The 18,918-nt window shown below is 38.0% G+C and overlaps 1 protein-coding gene across 1 annotated transcript in view; it reads right to left on the reverse strand.

Annotated features, from left to right (window-relative positions):
* LOC136255759 (membrane cofactor protein-like) overlaps positions 1-18,918 on the reverse strand; it is a 55,039-nt gene that overhangs the window by 412 nt on the left and 35,709 nt on the right. The gene's annotated exons all lie outside the window — the stretch shown is intronic.

An 18,918-nucleotide genomic window follows, 5' to 3' on the forward strand; every position in this document is an offset into this window, starting at 1 on the left:
GTCCAGTGACAGAGGAAGTTTACCATTGATTAATCAAAAGGCTGCAGCACAAGATGTTGTCAGACTTTTAGTGCTGACTACTGTAAAGCTCTAATTATACAACCAAGTACTAAGAATAATAAGAAATGCAGGTTGAGATTATGTCATAACTAAATAAATAAATTATGAAGTAATGTTTGAGAAAACTGTCAAGGCCTAGCACTGTGCACTGACTAGGATTATGATGTATGTTGATCGCAGACACAAGCGTATAATAATTATGCCTCTTCGTGGTGGTGAGTGAAATGGTATGACAATTCTATTTAATGCCGATCAAAACAACTTAGCACATGATGTACATTCCTTGCATTCCATTGTGGGGATGTGCCAGTTTGCTCTACATTTGCTCATCCATCTAAGAGAGATGATGGGCTGGAAAGCAGGTATATAGTATATAATGGATCAATATTAATAAGTCTGGTTACACATGTTTTATCACAGCTGGTTGTTTACAGGCGACTTATTAAATACGCTAAAGTTGGCATGGGTTTCGCCAGCTCATCAGCCTGTTGGAGTGAGAGCACTTGCAAGATAATGTAAGAAGGCTGGAAGTAAGTCTCTTATGAAATACTGTACCATCGAGATACTCTAATAGAGGAATCACTTAGCTGTAGTAGAGCACACACTTTTAATTACCTGCTGTCTTAGGTTAGCTACCCTATAGTTCTACTGTTTAAAAGAAATTATAATTGCTGAAGTAGCCAAGTTGTGTGTGTGTGTTCATCTTGCAGACGTGCTCAGATTGATATATACTCTAATAGAGCAGTCACTTACTCTGATGTAGCAGTCAGTTTCAAACCCTTAATTCTGCTGTGGCAGTCACATTTATGGTTACCAGCTTACAAAATCATGCTAATCTATGTAGGTCTAACACAGTTGCATAATACTGTTATATGACTGGTGTTTGTACTGCACCACTGAGAGTAGCTACTGTTTGTATTCGTGTTAGTTACACACTGCATATGCCTTGCCCTGTTGTTAAGTTGTACATTGCAAAGTAGGTAATTAAGAACCACACTGATTTTGATTCAGACAATTTACAGACTGTTTGTGGCTGGTGTCTCTTTGTTGTACAAGTGTTTAGTCTTGTTTCCAGGTGGCACAGCGAGTCCCAAGTTGCTGCATGACACTTGCTTTTTCCACCATCTGTGTTACCAACAATACATTGCTGCATACATTACTGCTTTAATAGAGAAAACCAACAAATTCATATCACTGTTACACTGCAGAAAAACCAGAAATACTTACATGCATGATTGATTCCAGATATGAACCTTACCACACACACACACACACACACACAAAACTAGACCAAAATAGCTTAATTCTTAGAATAGAATAGAATGTGTAGTGTGGCCTTAAATGGCTAAATTAAATAAATACTAAACTGATACTGATGGTAAATGTCAGAGATTTATATAACCATTATCCACATGAAGCCACATACTAATTCATATCATGTAGCCAAGGGAAGCTAGTGCAGACAGATAGGTGTGTTCATACAGTTGCCATCAAAGCAACCAAAAATATTTCCAACAACCTCTGACTGACAAGTGTGTATAAATAAGTAAGGATACAGTGCTAGGATTCTTCAGTACAAACACAACCCAAAGGACTGATGTAGTAATCACTGAGGCCAAGCCAAAGTGATGATAACCACATACATCGCATGCCGTTCCTGACAAATTAGCATAGCTAGACTTAGCAATTATTGTTAGTGCTCCAAACTTTGCTGAACATCTTGATTACAAAGTAAAGAAAAAGTTATAAATTATCATATAAACAATTTTGAGAATGATGAGTACAAAAGGAATGAATAAGGAATAATAAAAGCAAATTGCCAAATCTTTTGGAGCAAAATGATGATGCACAATTCCCACAAGTCTAACCTGCTCAAACATGTGAGCCATCACACACCATGACACACTTTATACTATGTATCACGTGCCATTGGAACTTATTTTTCAACTGCTTTATTGCGTTCAAAGCCAGAAAATACAAATACGAACTATTGCTGTGATCATCAGTGAAAATACACATACTACATAAAAAAGCAAACACATGTTTTAATTACCTCAAACACATGTTTTAATTACCTCAAACACATGTTTTAGTTACCTCAAACACATGTTTTAATTACCTCAAACACATGTTTTAATTACCTCAAACACATGTTTTAGTTACCTCAAACACATGTTTTAATTACCTCAAACACATGTTTTAATTACCTCAAACACATATGTTTTAATTACCTCAAACACATGTTTTAATTACCTCAGTATGCACTGAAACAAAGCTGAAACCAATACAACTTATACACCATCAGATTTTCCTTTTCATGGGGAGTAAGAAAATACGTTCGTACAGGGTAAGGAACGTGAGTTGTGGGTGCTTATTTACGATGCGGTAGAAATAAAGTCTACTGTCATCATTTCATTGTTGGAATGGCCTTCTTCTTTGTCCATATGAAGATATACAGGGAAAACAATATACCTTGCCACTGCATGGTAAACACACTGAGCTAAACCCGTCTTCGTAGCTTGATTCAGTTGTGAGTTATGATCGATTAAATAAGCACCTGTAATTTATTTTCCGTATTGTTGCTGTACAAATCCCTGTTGCAATTGTCTAGTGCTATAACTCCAGACTATTCACCACAAAGGGCTGAAACTTTGGCTGTCCACTCCTTTGTAATAAAATGGAATTCGAGGAATGTGTGAAAATGACCGGTTTTTGCTCTGCTGGTCACAGGGATTAAACATGTATGTTTGTTTATTTTTGCAATAAAAATTATGACTGGTGAACTGCATCAAAGGAAAAAATTACTCCATAAAGTAAATTTTGCATCTGAACATGTGCCCCAACTATTAATTAGTAAAAGTGAAGCAGTCATTACAATTCTTTCCCACCAGTTACACAGCATTACAAATGAAGTTTCTGCAATCAATTCAGTTACTATGGAAAATAGTGAGGTAGCTTAGCAAAATTATTGTTACAAGGTAGATAAAAGCACCATTTTTGGTACACAAGTTCTTTATGGTGTAGTTATCAATATTAGAAAGGGTACCCACCAAACCTAATTATGTGTGGGCTGAAAACAAAATGGCCATCAAGTAGCCCCAGTATAGCAAGGGCGGCCCCAGGAATTTTGGTGACTGGTTTCCAAACTTTTACTATACACAAATTTAAATCTAGGGGGGTGTGGGGGCAAGATTTTCCAGAAAAATTGTGCAATTTGAAATGGAATCTCAAAGGCGTAGCCAGGATTTTTTGAAGGGAGATCAGTTCCAACAGCAGCATTGAGTTACCAGAAGCAGGGGTCTGGGGGCACAGCCCCCAGCCGCTGAGAGACTTTCAATATTTTAACGAATCAAAACTCCATATTTTATGCAAAAAATAGTACATTAATTATAATGCATAGCTATATAAGTGCCCCTGGGATGAAGCTTAAACAGACAGCATAACACATAGAGACACATATAGACATCTGTAAGTGATGGTTATCTCACTGATATAGGGACCATGAATCCACTGATACAATTGGAATGACTTATAATCAAAACATTATAACTACAAAATACAGTAGCTAGCTAGCTAGCTACTTACAGTTCTTAAGAGAAACACAAAATGTGGCTGTTCTATTAGAGTGGTTGACTGTTCTATTAGAGTATTTCGATCTAAACTTTTGTACTATTGCAAATCACTGTAAAATATAATTTTGATTACCTGAATACACTTGACCAGTTTCCAGAAACCTCAGAAACCCCCCTAGATCCGCCCCTGGTATAGTACATTTATGGTACGTATAACATACACTTGAAGATGGAGTGAAATTCACTTATGTAGTTTTCCTATTCATTTGACAAGTTTGTACATAATGAATGCCAAATATAATTCAATTAAAATAGGAAAACTACAGTAAGTGCATTTTACTCTATATTCAAGTGTATGTTATACGTACCATAAATGTACTATACTGGGACTACTTGATGGCCATTTTGTTTTCAGCCCACACATAAATAGATTTTATACATCTTTTCCCAGCACCTTTTAAAGTTTCTACCAATGTGAAAGATTTAGCATTGTCTTTGTGACAAGCTAGTTTAAAGATGCAAAGGTAGGTTGTTCAGCAAATGCAGTTCATTTACTGAACAACCTACGTACCCTTGCATCTTTAAACTAGCTGGTCATAAAGACAATACTAAATCTTTCACATTGGTAGAAACTTTAAAGGTGCTGGGAAAGATGCAAAAATTGTCTATAATCTAGACAAGTTTCTCGGATGGCTACTACAACTGCACTTGTCACCAAACACACATTCTTGCTTTTTCCCTTAAAAGCAAAAGTTAGGTTTTAATACTGTAACATGAGCTTTCTAGAAATCACTTCAATATTTTAGAAAATTCATTTAGCACCAGTCTAAGCAAACTAATAATTTATATCAATATTTGAGCCACAAGTGGCTATAGCTCATTAGACACACTATACTATGATAAGATGACTATGGCATTTCAAGCATTTGGTCTGCAAACCTTTCCTGGGTACGCATAATATATATGCATGCTGTATTATTACTATGTGGCATATTAAGCCACAGAGCCACCACCACTTTAGAAAAGATTGTCATGATGCAAAGTTCAGTAGTAAACTAGTTTTCATGGAGGATCATAAACTCAGAAGTAACCACATGGACAATTCAGTCTGTTTTCTGCTTTGCATTTCAAGTATCTTCATTATAACCAGGTACGTAGATTTGCTTGCTGAGATATACTGTCGAAGTTTCTTAGTTTACTAGAGTGGTATATCCCCAGTATATGGAACAGTTAATTGTTTGTTATTTTAGTAGTTTTTCAGTAAACCCACATTCACTGATGTTTTACTGAGAGTTTAAAACTTAGTAAAACTATTATGTTCCATATACTTAACGTTACTGACATTTTACTATTAGTATAACTGGGTACAACTACAGTAAAGCAGCTTAACAAATTAGTAAACTAAGAACCTTCAAGCAGTGTGTATGTTTCTGCATGCAACATTTGAATCTTGAGTTGCCTTGTATACACTCCTGTGACATTCTATCATTTCATCTAAATTGCATGGTGGTAAAATTGCAATCCATTTAGTCATACATGTAACAGGGTGGACCAACTCCAGGAGGTTGTAATCAATTCCAGCACTATTCATGACACACAGTAGCTGAACATACTTCTAAAAACTCAAAAAATGTTTACAAACTAGACTCTCCGGCATGATACGTCCTTGATCATCAACATAATTATGTCACATATAAATGTTCATTGGAAGTACACCAAAGATGTAGACTACTACAATGCTTTGCTACCATGAGACTTACTTCTATGGTCCTTGCAAGTTTAAGGGCAGACAGGTCAAAAATTAGACTTACTGTGCACTACATAAACAACTTAGGAGAAGCCAAAGTAAGTGCTGCTTTCCTTACCCCTATATCTTAACATGCAGAGAGTGGGGGATAGCACAGCTTTGGAAATGAAATTACACAGTGAAATTTGAATAATACAGCAGATTTGGATGTCATTCTGGGATACGGGGTCATACTCCTCAGGAATATTGAAGGTCTGTTATAGCATCTTACTGTGTTTTTACAGATAAACTAGACAGATGCTAACAACATCAAAAGACGAGCCTGACGGTTTATATAGATCGCAATGGATGATAGCGATGCATAGAAGGTATATTGAACAAGAAATAAATTCATGTGATGTTTTGATTGTGTCAGAAGTATCACTAATCCTACGTGTACGTATGATTGCATAATTCAGCAGTTAACTTTCAACTGTAAATTATTTTACTAATGAATAAGTCAGATTATAGCTCTAACCCATACTTGGAGTTTCGGTAATCATTCATTTGATAGCACCAGCCCATATTTGGATGTTTGATAGCACTAACCCATGTTTGGAGTGTTTGATAGCACCAGTAGTGTCAGGATTCCGTAATGCATTTTATCATGTGATGTTTGATAACACCAAGTAACTTCGTATTAATTTGTGCTTGTTCCGGTTGACTGCTTTATTAGAGTATTTAGATTTTTGCTACAAGCAGTGACCAATAATAATGGAGGCGGGTACCCCTTCTAAAAATGGCCCAAATTCTTCAATAAACCTTCACAAAAATTAGTGTTTTTATCCGCTTCGTACAAATTCGATGCTGAGCTACCCTACTAATATGTGACGAATACTGTTATAAATATGATAGTCAGCCAGAGGGAAGCCATTTCGTGCTACCACAAATCAACAACTTGCACTGTAAGCCAAAAGAAATGGAGGGCAAAGGCAAGTCCATGATGCATGCATTGTATGTACTTCAGTATGCCAAAAGTGATCCGTTGGGAAAGTGCAAACCACTATGAACCCTAATATACAGTACTATTGTACTGTACTGTACAAAAACTTGACCTTACAGTTTTACATAAAATTAATATCACAAAATACACACAAGCATACATTGTAGAGTAATACTTACTTGCTACTGATAGGCGTACAGCTTTTGAAACAACAGTATCTCCATTTTTGTTTTCAACAACACACCTATACAAACCTGCATTTTTTTTCTTTATATTGGTTATCATTAAACTAGGACCATTGGCATTTCTAATGTTATTTTGGCCCTTCCTCCACTGGTAGGTGAACTTATCACTGCCCACACCTCTAACTACAGCATAAAATGTAGCAGTGTCTGTCACCTCTACACTCTGACTGGATGGCGTCACTGTCACCTCTGGTAGACCTGTACTACCAATACAACATTCACACTACCACCTAACAACATTATCATAGTCATACCAGTAACTGTCAGTTTAGCACCATTTGATGAAACACTCCCTCCCTCATTACTTGCCACACAAGTGTATGTGTTATCATCAGATGATCTCACATTTGGGATCACCAAGGTATTGGTGTTTATACCAGTCACTTTACTAGGAAATGATCCTGATCTAATTGCCCATTTATAATTGACATTATAACCAGTAGCAGAACATGTGAATGTGGCAGTTTGTGTGAGATCAATATTTACTGATATCGGCTCCAGCACAATAGTAGGTGGTGCAGCTATTATGATCAAAGATGTGTACATAGATACATCTTAGTCTACCAATAATGAAAGTTATCATTTTATCATTTATTTACCAAGAGTATGGTAGTACTGTTTATTAGAGATCTCCATAAAATGAATGGTGCCACCAAAATGATACCACTAATTACAGTAGAAATATCTTACACAATGAAAAGTACTTTAACAGAAAAGTCTTAGTGATATCAAATGTCAAGTCTAACCTTAAATTTTGTACCCAAGTATCAATATAGATTTTTAAAATCACCAAAACCCTTTTTTGACGTGTTAGCCTGACTGCCTGCCTGCCTATCTGCCTGCCTATCTGCCTGCCTACCTGACAGGCTAGAGGCTAAACGATGCATTGTAAAACTGTCTAGTTACTATCCCTTGCTAAGTATACAAAATACACTTGCATAGTAAATTTAAAAGGAAACAAGAATTCACGTGCTAAAAGTAGTAAGCCACAGTAAAAGGAAGGGGTTCCAGGAGTTCTGGAGCACATCTGAAATCGTACTTAAAGTTATAGGCTTGCAGTAGAAAGACCAAAATTGACAAAATTTTCCAGCAGATGCAAAGTGCACAAGTATGTATAGAATACGGCAACAGTATAACGTAGTAAGTTATGAAACCTAAATTTATTTCTCAGAACTGGATCAAGAGAAGGGAGCAAAGGAAAATGTACTTTAAAGATCGAAATATTCTAAGAAAATTACAGATAAAGATCCTCCATTAATAGAAAAAGGAGGTAAGACAGGTATAAATTATATTCATACATAGTATTGGTACCTGCCCTACGTGCAGGACCATCTCCACATTAAACATTTTAAATTCCAGGAACAGACGCCAAGCATTAAACACCAACACCACTCATGTAGTTATGTAGCACACATGGTGATGTTACTTTTAAAGAACATGAGGTTTCCTTATGCCATCCTGCAAGTATACTGAAATAATGATGCAAAACACCAAAGTTGTTTGCCTGTGGTTTTGGCAGGAATGCACGTAGCTCAATTATTCAGTGAGTCTTCCCTACCAGTGCCTTCAATGTGCTGTGAAGAACAAACAAAAGCATTGGTGCCTGCTTTACATGCAGGATAACTAATGTGACATAATAATAATAATACATTGGAAACCAAGCATAAAAATTAGTGTCCTATATTGCCTTGTAGCAAGAATGTTGCAATTGATAGTGCTTTAAAGTACATGATCCTTATGTCATGTTTTTTAAGTACATATAGTGAAATAATGAACATGCAGGGTTAGTTAAACTACATAGTTAAACTACATGCAAGCTAAGGCAATTGCACATGACAGGTGGTGCACACATACAGTAGCATAGTTTCAGTTTCCACATGACATTTACCTTACTGTCAACAAAGAGAAATGCTTTACTGAACTTGTGCATAATTTAAAGCCAACACAATTCGCAATTATAGTTACTGCATGGCAAGCAAAGGTTCGGAACTTGCCCTATGCTATGCACTTCCAGTTTTAACATTGTAGTGGCACATATACCTCTTGCCATACAAAATCCCAGGTGTTTAAATAACATGATTAATTTTAAATGTTTTATATGACCTATAAGGTAATGTATGATCCTTTAAGCAGATTTAGAGTAAAAGGATGTTAGCAGGATTGGTGAAATAGTAGATCAAGCAATTGCACACACAGTTCGTCAGCATAAACTACAGTATCTGCATGGAGCCAGTAATATCACTTTTCAGATGCACAGTAGTACTTGCCCAATCATGCAAGTTGTTTATTTTCTGCAGAAGTTATGAGGTAAATCTGAACAAAGTTTCATACACATCAAGTGTGAAACAAGCTTTTACCTACACACTGGACAAACACAGCAGATGTTGGCTATTCCTCTGCCCTACCACAAAAGTGGTATAAGAGTACCTATGATGTAAGGCAGTCTATGTGCCAGTGATGAGCATAACAGTTTGTGGAAAAGAACAGACAGAAAAAAGGTGCACCAAAAAGGTCCCAAAAGTGAAAAAAGTAATTACCTAGGTGGGGATCAAACCCAGGTTGGTTATAAGGATAAGGGAGGTGCGCAAATCTCCACAGTTGTTTGTCTGTAGTATTGACAGGAATGTAGCTCAACTTTTCAGTGATCCTTCCCTACACCAGTGCCTTCATCACTTTATATAGAACAAACAAAAGCACATATTGATCTGCTACAACAACATTCAAGTTGCCAGACAATGGACATTTAATTTTGCTAAAACCCAGCATCGATATGTGCTTTACATGCCAAGATACTATGAGCTAAAAGTTGAGTTTAAAAAGGTGCACACAAATAGGTACTGTTTAGAAAAGAAAAAAATGTGACAACATGTCAATTCGAACCCATGACCTCCTACACTCTAGTCATGCATTCTACCACTTCAACAGTTTGTGCTGTGATTTTCAAAGGAATGTTGCTCAAGTTTTCTCTATACCTTGGCCTTCTATGCACTATAGAGAATGAATGGAAGTATGCGTGAACTCATGATAATAATCTTAGAGTAGCCAAATGATGAGTGCTTCATTATCAGGTACTGAGTTTGGTGAGTAAGTAGCAATAATATTCAGACAGACAGGTGACTTTTCAGTTTTATATAATATATAGATAATACTGTATGTAGATCAAGCCCTCTACATTTAATTTAGATCTCAGATTTTTCAATTTCAGTGGGAAGCATATCAGTGCATGTGTGTGTATTTGCAGAAGCCATTCACCTTCACTAGCATAAATACCTACATCCCATGTATGAGCCATTGCGTAAGTCAAATAGCAATTGCATGCATTGCAAAAGCTAAACAGTGAGTATGTATAAGTGTTTTTACTAGTGCTGAAACGAATATCAATTTTTACTATTCGAATAGTTGTGAACAAAACGACCGAATATTCGATTATTCTTTAAGCTTGTACTTCTATTGAATGAGTACTGAAATCTTTTGTTAGAGACCTAAGAGCTATTTCTACATTTTATAAAAACAGAATTTTTACAGCATAGATACATCACTTCATTCACAATCTTAAATTTCAAGACTGGCTTTTCCATCTGAATACAGTGTACAAAGTGCTAATGATTATTCGAATAGTGTGTTAATGAATCGAATAGTGTGTTAATGAATCGAATAGTGTCATGCCAACTGAATAGTCAAATAACCAAACAGTCGTTTCAGAACTAGTTTTTACTATAATCATACAGTACGGTAGTAACTGTATAATATGGATCATGAAGATTTGCGCTTTCTCACAAAAAAAAGAAATCAGCCTCACAAATATCTTCATGGCGCCATGGCATGCAGTATTGGTTAGGTACAACCAAGCCTAAAAGTGCCTTCAGTACGACCCAAATGCTTCCAATAGGTTCCTAAGAAATTTTAATTTATCAGTAATTTCTACTGCCTGACTGACATACGTACTTACTGATGCTTTCAGACAAGAGTAGCTCGATAATGGCTGGAGCTACAAACTTGATTTTCACTGTTCAACATTGCTTCAACAAGACAGGTGACTATTGCCATACTGCAGTATGTACAATGCACATATCATGGACTTACGTTAGCCCTTCTGCATCCCATTTCTCTTCACTTACAACTCAAGTTTTCAATTCATGGTAGCATGTGCTACATTAGTAATGGGAATCATCCATTCTTTCCGTAGTGATTGGATTAATTGCAGAGATGCTTCTCGTACTGTTCTTCATTTGTAATGCTGTGTAACAGGCTGAACAAAGCTGAAAATGAAGCGTAATGGTGACTTGGCACTTTTCAGCAATTGATTGTTGGGGCATGCATACAATAAGTCTGGCACCATTCTTTCTTTTGATGCAGTATGCTTGTGTTCACCCGAGGGGTCACCAACTCACGAAAAAGAGGTACGGATTTCAAAATCTTGAACAAATTTCTCAAGATTTTACGGATTTCAAAAGATTTCACAAAATTGAACGAGAACTGCAAAATCTGATTTTAAATTACAGGTTGGTGTAGAGTGATAAGTTCCGAAATCACCAAAAAATAGTGGGAGAAAGAAACAGAAGTTTAGCAGGCATGTAGGAGCTAAGCCTCACGAAATTGAGAGGAATTGCGAAGCCATATAAAGCCAGGAGTAAAGTCAAGGCATAACTATTAAATGAAACCCTACAAAACCCAGGAGCAACTGTCAAAGCTCTATCTGGTGTGAAACCCCTCAAAACCAGGAGCATCTGTATACTTAAGTTGCTTTTGTAGTTGGTGTGTTGCTAAGTTCATGAAAGTTTGTGCTGCTAAGTTTGTAGTTTGCTAAGTAAATCCGAAGCGGAGTGGAACATCGGATTTCATTCTTACGTTTGTGCAGGAGCAGTTTGCATGGATTCTCCTGGTTTTGTATGGCTTCTTTCCCACAGCTCCTGGTTTTGTTTGGCTTCCACAACTCGCTTAATACAAATCCGAAGCGGAGTGGAACATCGGATTTCATTCTTACATTTGTGCAGGAGCAGTTTGCATGGATTCTCCTGGTTTTGTATGGCTTCTTTCCAACGTAATACAAATCCGAAACGGAGCGGAACATCAGATTTTATTCTGGATTCTCCTGGTTTGTATGGATTCTCCTGGTTTGTGTGGCTTCTTTCCCACAACTACTGGTTTTGTTTGGCTTCCACAACTTGCTAAATACAATCCGAAACGGAGCGGAACATTGGATTTCATTCTTACTTTTGAACAGTTTGCATGGATTCTCTCCTGGTTTTGTTCGGCTTCTTTCCCACAGCTCCTAGTTTTGTGCGGATTCCACAACTTTGATTATACAAATCCGAAGCGGAGCGGAACATCGGATTTCATTCTTACTTTTTGTGCAGGAGCAGTTAAGTGTAAGCTACGGTACCAGAACGAGTATAGAATCAGAATCACGATAACAACATAAGATTTCGTATTTCAGGCAGGATTTCACTGAAGGTGTACGAGATTTCGAAGCAGTTGGTGACCCCTCGTGTTCACCAGTCACAATTACAGTGGAACCTCAATTATCCGAACCCCTTTGGACCAGGGGTGGTCCATAAGTCTGAAAAGTCCATATTTCTGAAACTGTGTATAAATAGCCTTAAAATAGCATAGGGGATTTTTTTAAATATCAGTATTATCAAATACCCTAATAAAACAGTCACTACTCTAATAGAGCAGTCATTTTTGTAGTTTGGTTAACCAAGAATCCAGATAAATGGGGTCCAGATAACTGAGGTTCCACTGTATGTTACAGAAAAGCAGACAAATTAAGGATATATCAGGAGTTTTAGGGAACATAGATAAAAAGCACCCTAAGATATACTAGTGGACGTTTAATCACTAATTTAGTCATGCGTATAAACTAACATGTAGGCAATCTCCCTTGTTTCACTACTTTTTTATATGATCCCTACTAAAACTTAAATTCCCATTTTTTCCTTGCACTTTGTAATATTGTGCAGACCACCGTATTTGCATCACTTCAATGTTATATAGCTAATGATACACTGGAAACTATAGCTATTGTTATATTGGAAATTAGCTACAATCCTGTAATGAAGTATTGACAAATTTCTACCAAGGCATAAGTCAGAAAGTTTATTATACGTACATGTAGCTATGTTTATATAGCTAAATATACAAAAGTGACACTCAATCAGTCTTACTATCACTTTGGTATATATCCCATAGTAATATCACTCAGAATCCTGAATGATGGATCATTTCAATGTCCAAAGTCTGCCAGCAGCTCTGACTCCTTGTCCCAAGACTACTACATTGCTTGGAAACCACCTTTGAAAATCTTAGGTAAAAAAGTTAAATAAAATGTAGAAACTGTGCACTATGAAGCCACTGGGCAAAAGGAGTTTGAATATCTTACGTTCAGGCTCAAAATATTCTAATAAAGCAGTCAAATATGGTATAATGATACTGCCTTGCTTCACTTTAACACTACACGTATATGTAAGCATCAAACAGGTTCCTCCTAAGAAAAATTCTAATGTTAACATATGCATTCAAAACAGCATACTTATACAATCATAAATAAATGTCCTCATCTTCATCACTAGTTTGTTGCAAGGCATGTACACATTTCAAAAGTAACAAGTACTAGGAATTTAAGTTTTATTGGGGATTATAGAAATAAAAGGTAGTGAAACAAGGTAAGTTGCCTACACTTCCAGATATGCTAGTGGAAACTCTATAGCCGTGGGAATTATACATCCATCTAGTATATCTACAGATGTAGGCGACCCTCCATTCAGTTTAAAGACAAAAATTAAGGAGAACTGCTGTCACAGTTGATATATGTTTCCCCGGGTAACGTGTTTCCCGCACACATATCCCTAGGGATCCGTGTTTCCCCGCACACATATCACTAGGGATCCGTGTTTCCCACCAAAAGCTGTCAGTGATATGTGTTTCCCGTAGCGATTTTTAAAATATTTCACCGCACACACATATTCCCAGGGATCCGTGTTTCCCACTAAGATAAAGCCATCGTGCAGTAACTCCAAGGTCCTATATGGCCAGTTGCAAACAGCTAGTACGCGATCCAACCATTCAGTAGATATTATTGCTATCTAGCTAATAGACACCCATGCATGCATATTGCATGCAGCTGTATATAGCTATAGTTAGCTAACTAGCTATATAGCTACTATATAAGCTATACAATAATTATACTATAGCTAGCTATACTAATAATGATAACTATAATAGTCATTTAAAATAAACTTTGTTGCTCTTCTCTGGACCTGCTCAATAAGTGTGACATCCTTGACAGGGGCGGATCTAGGATTTATAAAAGGGGGGGGGGGCTAACTCAAGGTACTAATCTCTTGGGTAGAGAGCATGCTGGAACTAGGGGGGTCTGGAGGCATGCCCCCCAGGAAATTTTGAAAAATAAATGTTAAAATACTGCAATTTGGAGACATTCCCACATAAAATTCATAATATTTTCTGCCTGTAGATTATATATACTGCCTTTAGATTATAACAGAACCAACTATATGCTTCCAGTGAATGTTCTATTAGAGTAGTTAGCTGACTGCTCTATTAAAGTATCTCGATCTTGTACACCTCCAGGTCCTTGTTGCATAAACTTTAGCATATAAATCCACTGATAATACCTTGGAAAGATGTTAATAAGGTGGTTTTATATTATTGATGATCATATAATTATGCTAAGACAAAATTTCATTATAATTCTCAGCATCATATTGATCAAGTAAAGCTATAAATATGAAGGGGGGGCTTCACCCCCCAAAGCTCCCCCCTGAATCTGCCCCTGCTTGATATGGTTATAGGTTTCCAAATCACTGAACAGTATATAACTTGCGGTCTCACTAAGGAAATATACAAAGTTCTCTTGGCTGTCACTGTTTGATGCTTGCTAAAGCTGCGATGGAACAGTCCTAGCATTCTGTAGGTCTTAGGGATTATTTTTTCATAGTGTTGATCCCAAGATAGGTCTGAAGATATTATAATACCGAGATTTTTATGTGAACTATTTGTTAAAACCTGTGTGTCAGCTATTTTGTAATTAGTGATGACTTTTGCATTAATATAGGTGGACACTCTTTTTTGGATTAAAGAACATATTATATCTCGTACTCCACAAAGTTGCTGAGTCTAAATCATTTTGAAATAGCGAAATATCTCCAGGACTACAAACAGTATTATAAATCTTGGTGTCGTCAATAAATAGTAAAGTTTTACTGATGGTAACACAAGATGGTAAATCATTCATGTAAATAATGAAGAGTAGGGGTCCCAAAATACTCCCTTGGGGAACCCCAGATAGAACCGGCAAGGGGGTAGATAACGACTGACTGCATGCCAAATAGATATGGCACAATATGAGGTATTTAGATGTTGTGAAAATTTATCTTGTAACTGGCTTCAGAAGTTACTAGGTTACAATGGATATGAACTGAATGGCACAACAAATTGTACTGGGAAATTACAAATATTTGAAGTGATTAAAGCTGATGACAGTGGTCACAACAAATTACAATAGATTACAATGGGTAACAGTGGGTTACGATAGGTAAAAATGGGTTACAGTAGGTAACAATGGGTTACAGTAGGTTACAATGGGTTACAGTAGGTAACAATGGGTTACAGTAGGTTGCAATGGGTTACAATGGGTTACGGTATGTTACAGTGGGTTACGGTAGGTTACAATAGGTTACTATATGGGTTACAGTAGGTTACAATGGGTTACGGTAGGCTACAATGGGTTACGGTAGGTTACAATGGGTTACGGTAGGTTACAGTGGGTTACGGTAGGTTACAATAGGTTACTATGGGTTACAGTAGGTTACAATGGGTTACGGTAGGCTACAATGGGTTACGATAGGTTACAGTGGGTTACGGTAGGTTACAATAGGTTACTATGGGTTACGGTAGGTTACTATGGGTTACAGTAGGTTACAATGGGTTACGGTAGGCTACAATGGGTTACGGTAGGTTACAATGGGTTACGGTAGGTTACAATGGGTTACGGTAGGTTACAATAGGTTACTATGGGTTACAGTAGGTTACAATGGGTTACGGTAGGCTAAAATGGGTTACGATAGGTTACTATGGGTTACTGTAGGTTACAATGGGTTACGATAGGTTGCAATAAGTTACAATGGGTTACGGTAGGTTACAGCGGGTTACGGTAGGTTACAATGGGTTACGGTAGGCTACAATAGGTTACTATGGGTTACAGTAGGTTACAATGGGTTACGATAGGCTACAATAGGTTACGGTCGGTTACAATAGGTTACAATGGGTTACAGTAGGTTACAATGGGTTACGGTAGGCTACAATGGGTTATGGTAGGTTACAATGGGTTACGGTAGGTTACAATGGGTTACGGTAGGTTACAGTGGGTTACGGTAGGTTACAATAGGTTACTATGGGTTACTGTAGGTTACAATGGGTTACGGTAGGCTACAATGGGTTACGGTAGGTTACAATGGGTTACGATAGGTTACAGTGGGTTACATTAGGTTACAATGGGTTACGGTAGGCTACAATGGGTTACGATAGGTTACAGTGGGTTACGGTAGGTTACAATAGGTTACTATGGGTTACGGTAGGTTACTATGGGTTACAGTAGGTTACAATGGGTTACGGTAGGCTACAATGGGTTACGGTAGGTTACAATGGGTTACGGTAGTTTACAATGGGTTACGGTCGGTTACAATGGGTTACGGTAGGTTGCAATGGGTTACTGTAGGTTACAATGGGTTACGATAGGTTGCAATAAGTTACAGCGGGTTACGGTAGGTTACAATGGGTTACAGTAGGTTACAATAGGTTACAATGGGTTATAGTAGATTACAATGGGTTACGGTAGGTTACAATGGGTTAGAATAGGTTACAATAGGTTACTGTAGGTTACAATGGGTTACGATAGGTTACAATAAGTTACAATGGGTTACGGTAGGTTACAATGGGTTACAGTAGGTTACAATGGGTTACGGTAGGTTACCATGGGTTACATTAGGTTACAATGGGTTACGATAGGTTACAATGGGTTACGGTAGGTTACAGCGGGTTACGGTAGGTTACAGTAGGTTACAATGGGTTACGGTAGGTTACTATGGGTTACAGTAGGTTACAATGGGTTACGATAGGGTACAATAGGTTACAATGGGTTACGGTAGTTTACAGTAGGTTGCAATGGGTTACGGTAGGTTACTATGGGTTACAGTAGGTTACAATGGGTTACGATAGGGTACAATAGGTTACAATGGGTTACGGTCGGTTACAATAGGTTACTTTGGGTTACAGTAGGTTACAATGGGTTACGATAGGTTACAATGGGTTACGGTAGGTTACAGCGGGTTACGGTAGGTTACAGTAGGTTACAATGGGTTACGGTAGGTTACTATGGGTTACAGTAGGTTACAATGTGTTACGATAGGGTACAATAGGTTACAATGGGTTACAGTAGGTTGCAATGGGTTACGGTAGGTTACTATGGGTTACAGTAGGTTACAATGGGTTACGATAGGGTACAATAGGTTACAATGGGTTACGGTAGGTTACAGTAGGTTACAATGGGTTACGGTCGGTTACAATAGGTTACTTTGGGTTACAGTAGGTTACAATGGGTTACGGTAGGCTACAATGGGTTACGGTAGGTTACAATCGGTTACGGTAGGTTACAATGGGTTACGGTAGGTTACAGTGGGTTACGGTAGGATACAATAGGTTACTATGGGTTGCGGTAGGTTACAATGGGTTACGGTAGGTTACAATAGGTTACTATGGGTTACAGTAGGTTACGGTAGGCTACAATGGGTTACGGTGGGTTACAATGGGTTACGGTAGGTTACAGTGGGTTACGGTAGGTTACTATGGGTTACGGTAGGTTACAGTGGGTTACGGTAGGTTACAGTGGGTTACGGTAGGTTACAATGGGTTACGATAGGTTACAATAGGTTACTATGGGTTACAGTAGGTTACAATGGGTTACGGTAGGTTACAATGGGTTACGGTAGGTTACAATGGGTTACGGTAGGTTACAATGGGTGACGGTTGGTTACAATGGGTTACGGTAGGTCACAATGGGTGACAGTAGGTTACAATGGGTTACGATAGGTTACAATGGGTTACGGTAGGTTACAATGGGTTATGGTAGGTTACAGTGGGTTACGGTAGGTTACAATAGGTTACTATGGGTTACGGTAGGTTACAATGGGTTACGGTAGGTTACAATGGGTTACGGTAGGTTACAATGGGTTATGGTAGGTTACAATAGGTTACTATGGGTTACGGTAGGTTACAATGGGTTACAGTAGGTTACAATGGGTTACGGTAGGTTACCATGGGTTACATTAGGTTACAATGGGTTACGATAGGTTACAATGGGTTACGGTAGGTTACAGCGGGTTACGGTAGGTTACAGTAGGTTACAATGGGTTACGGTAGGTTACTATGGGTTACAGTAGGTTACAATGGGTTACGATAGGGTACAATAGGTTACAATGGGTTACGGTCGGTTACAATAGGTTACTTTGGGTTACAGTAGGTTACAATGGGTTACGATGGGTTACGATAGGTTACAATGGGTTACGGTAGGTTACAGCGTGTTACAGTAGGGTTAGGGTTAGGGTTAGAATGGGTTACGGTAGGTTACTATGGGTTACAGTAGGTTACAATGGGTTACGATAGGGTACAATAGGTTACAATGGGTTACGGTAGGTTACAGTAGGTTGCAATGGGTTACGGTAGGTTACTATGGGTTACAGTAGGTTACAATGGGTTACGATAGGATACAATAGGTTACAATGGGTTACGGTAGGTTACAGTAGGTTACAATGGGTTACGGTAGGTTACAATGGGCTACGGTAGGTTACAATGGGTTACTGTAGGTTACAATGGGTTACAGTAGGTGGCAATGGGTTACAATAGGTTACTGTATGTTACAATAGGTTACTATGGGTTACAGTAGGTTACAATGGGTTACGGTAGGCTACAATGGGTTACGGTAGGTTACAATGGGTTACGGTAGGTTACAATGGGTTACGGTCGGTTACAATAGGTTACTTTGGGTTACAGTAGGTTACAATGGGTTACGGTAGGCTACAATGGGTTACGGTAGGTTACAATGGGTTACGGTAGGTTACAGTGGGTTACGGTAGGTTACAATAGGTTACTATGGGTTACGGTAGGTTACAATAGGTTACTATGGGTTACAGTAGGTTACGGTAGGCTACAATTGGTTACGGTGGGTTACAATGTGTTACGGTAGGTTACAGTGGGTTACGGTAGGTTACTATGGGTTACGGTAGGTTACAGTGGGTT

Source organism: Dysidea avara, chromosome 5 (genome assembly GCF_963678975.1).
Source record: "Dysidea avara chromosome 5, odDysAvar1.4, whole genome shotgun sequence".
In the NCBI taxonomy this organism is placed as follows: Eukaryota; Metazoa; Porifera; class Demospongiae; order Dictyoceratida; family Dysideidae; genus Dysidea; species Dysidea avara.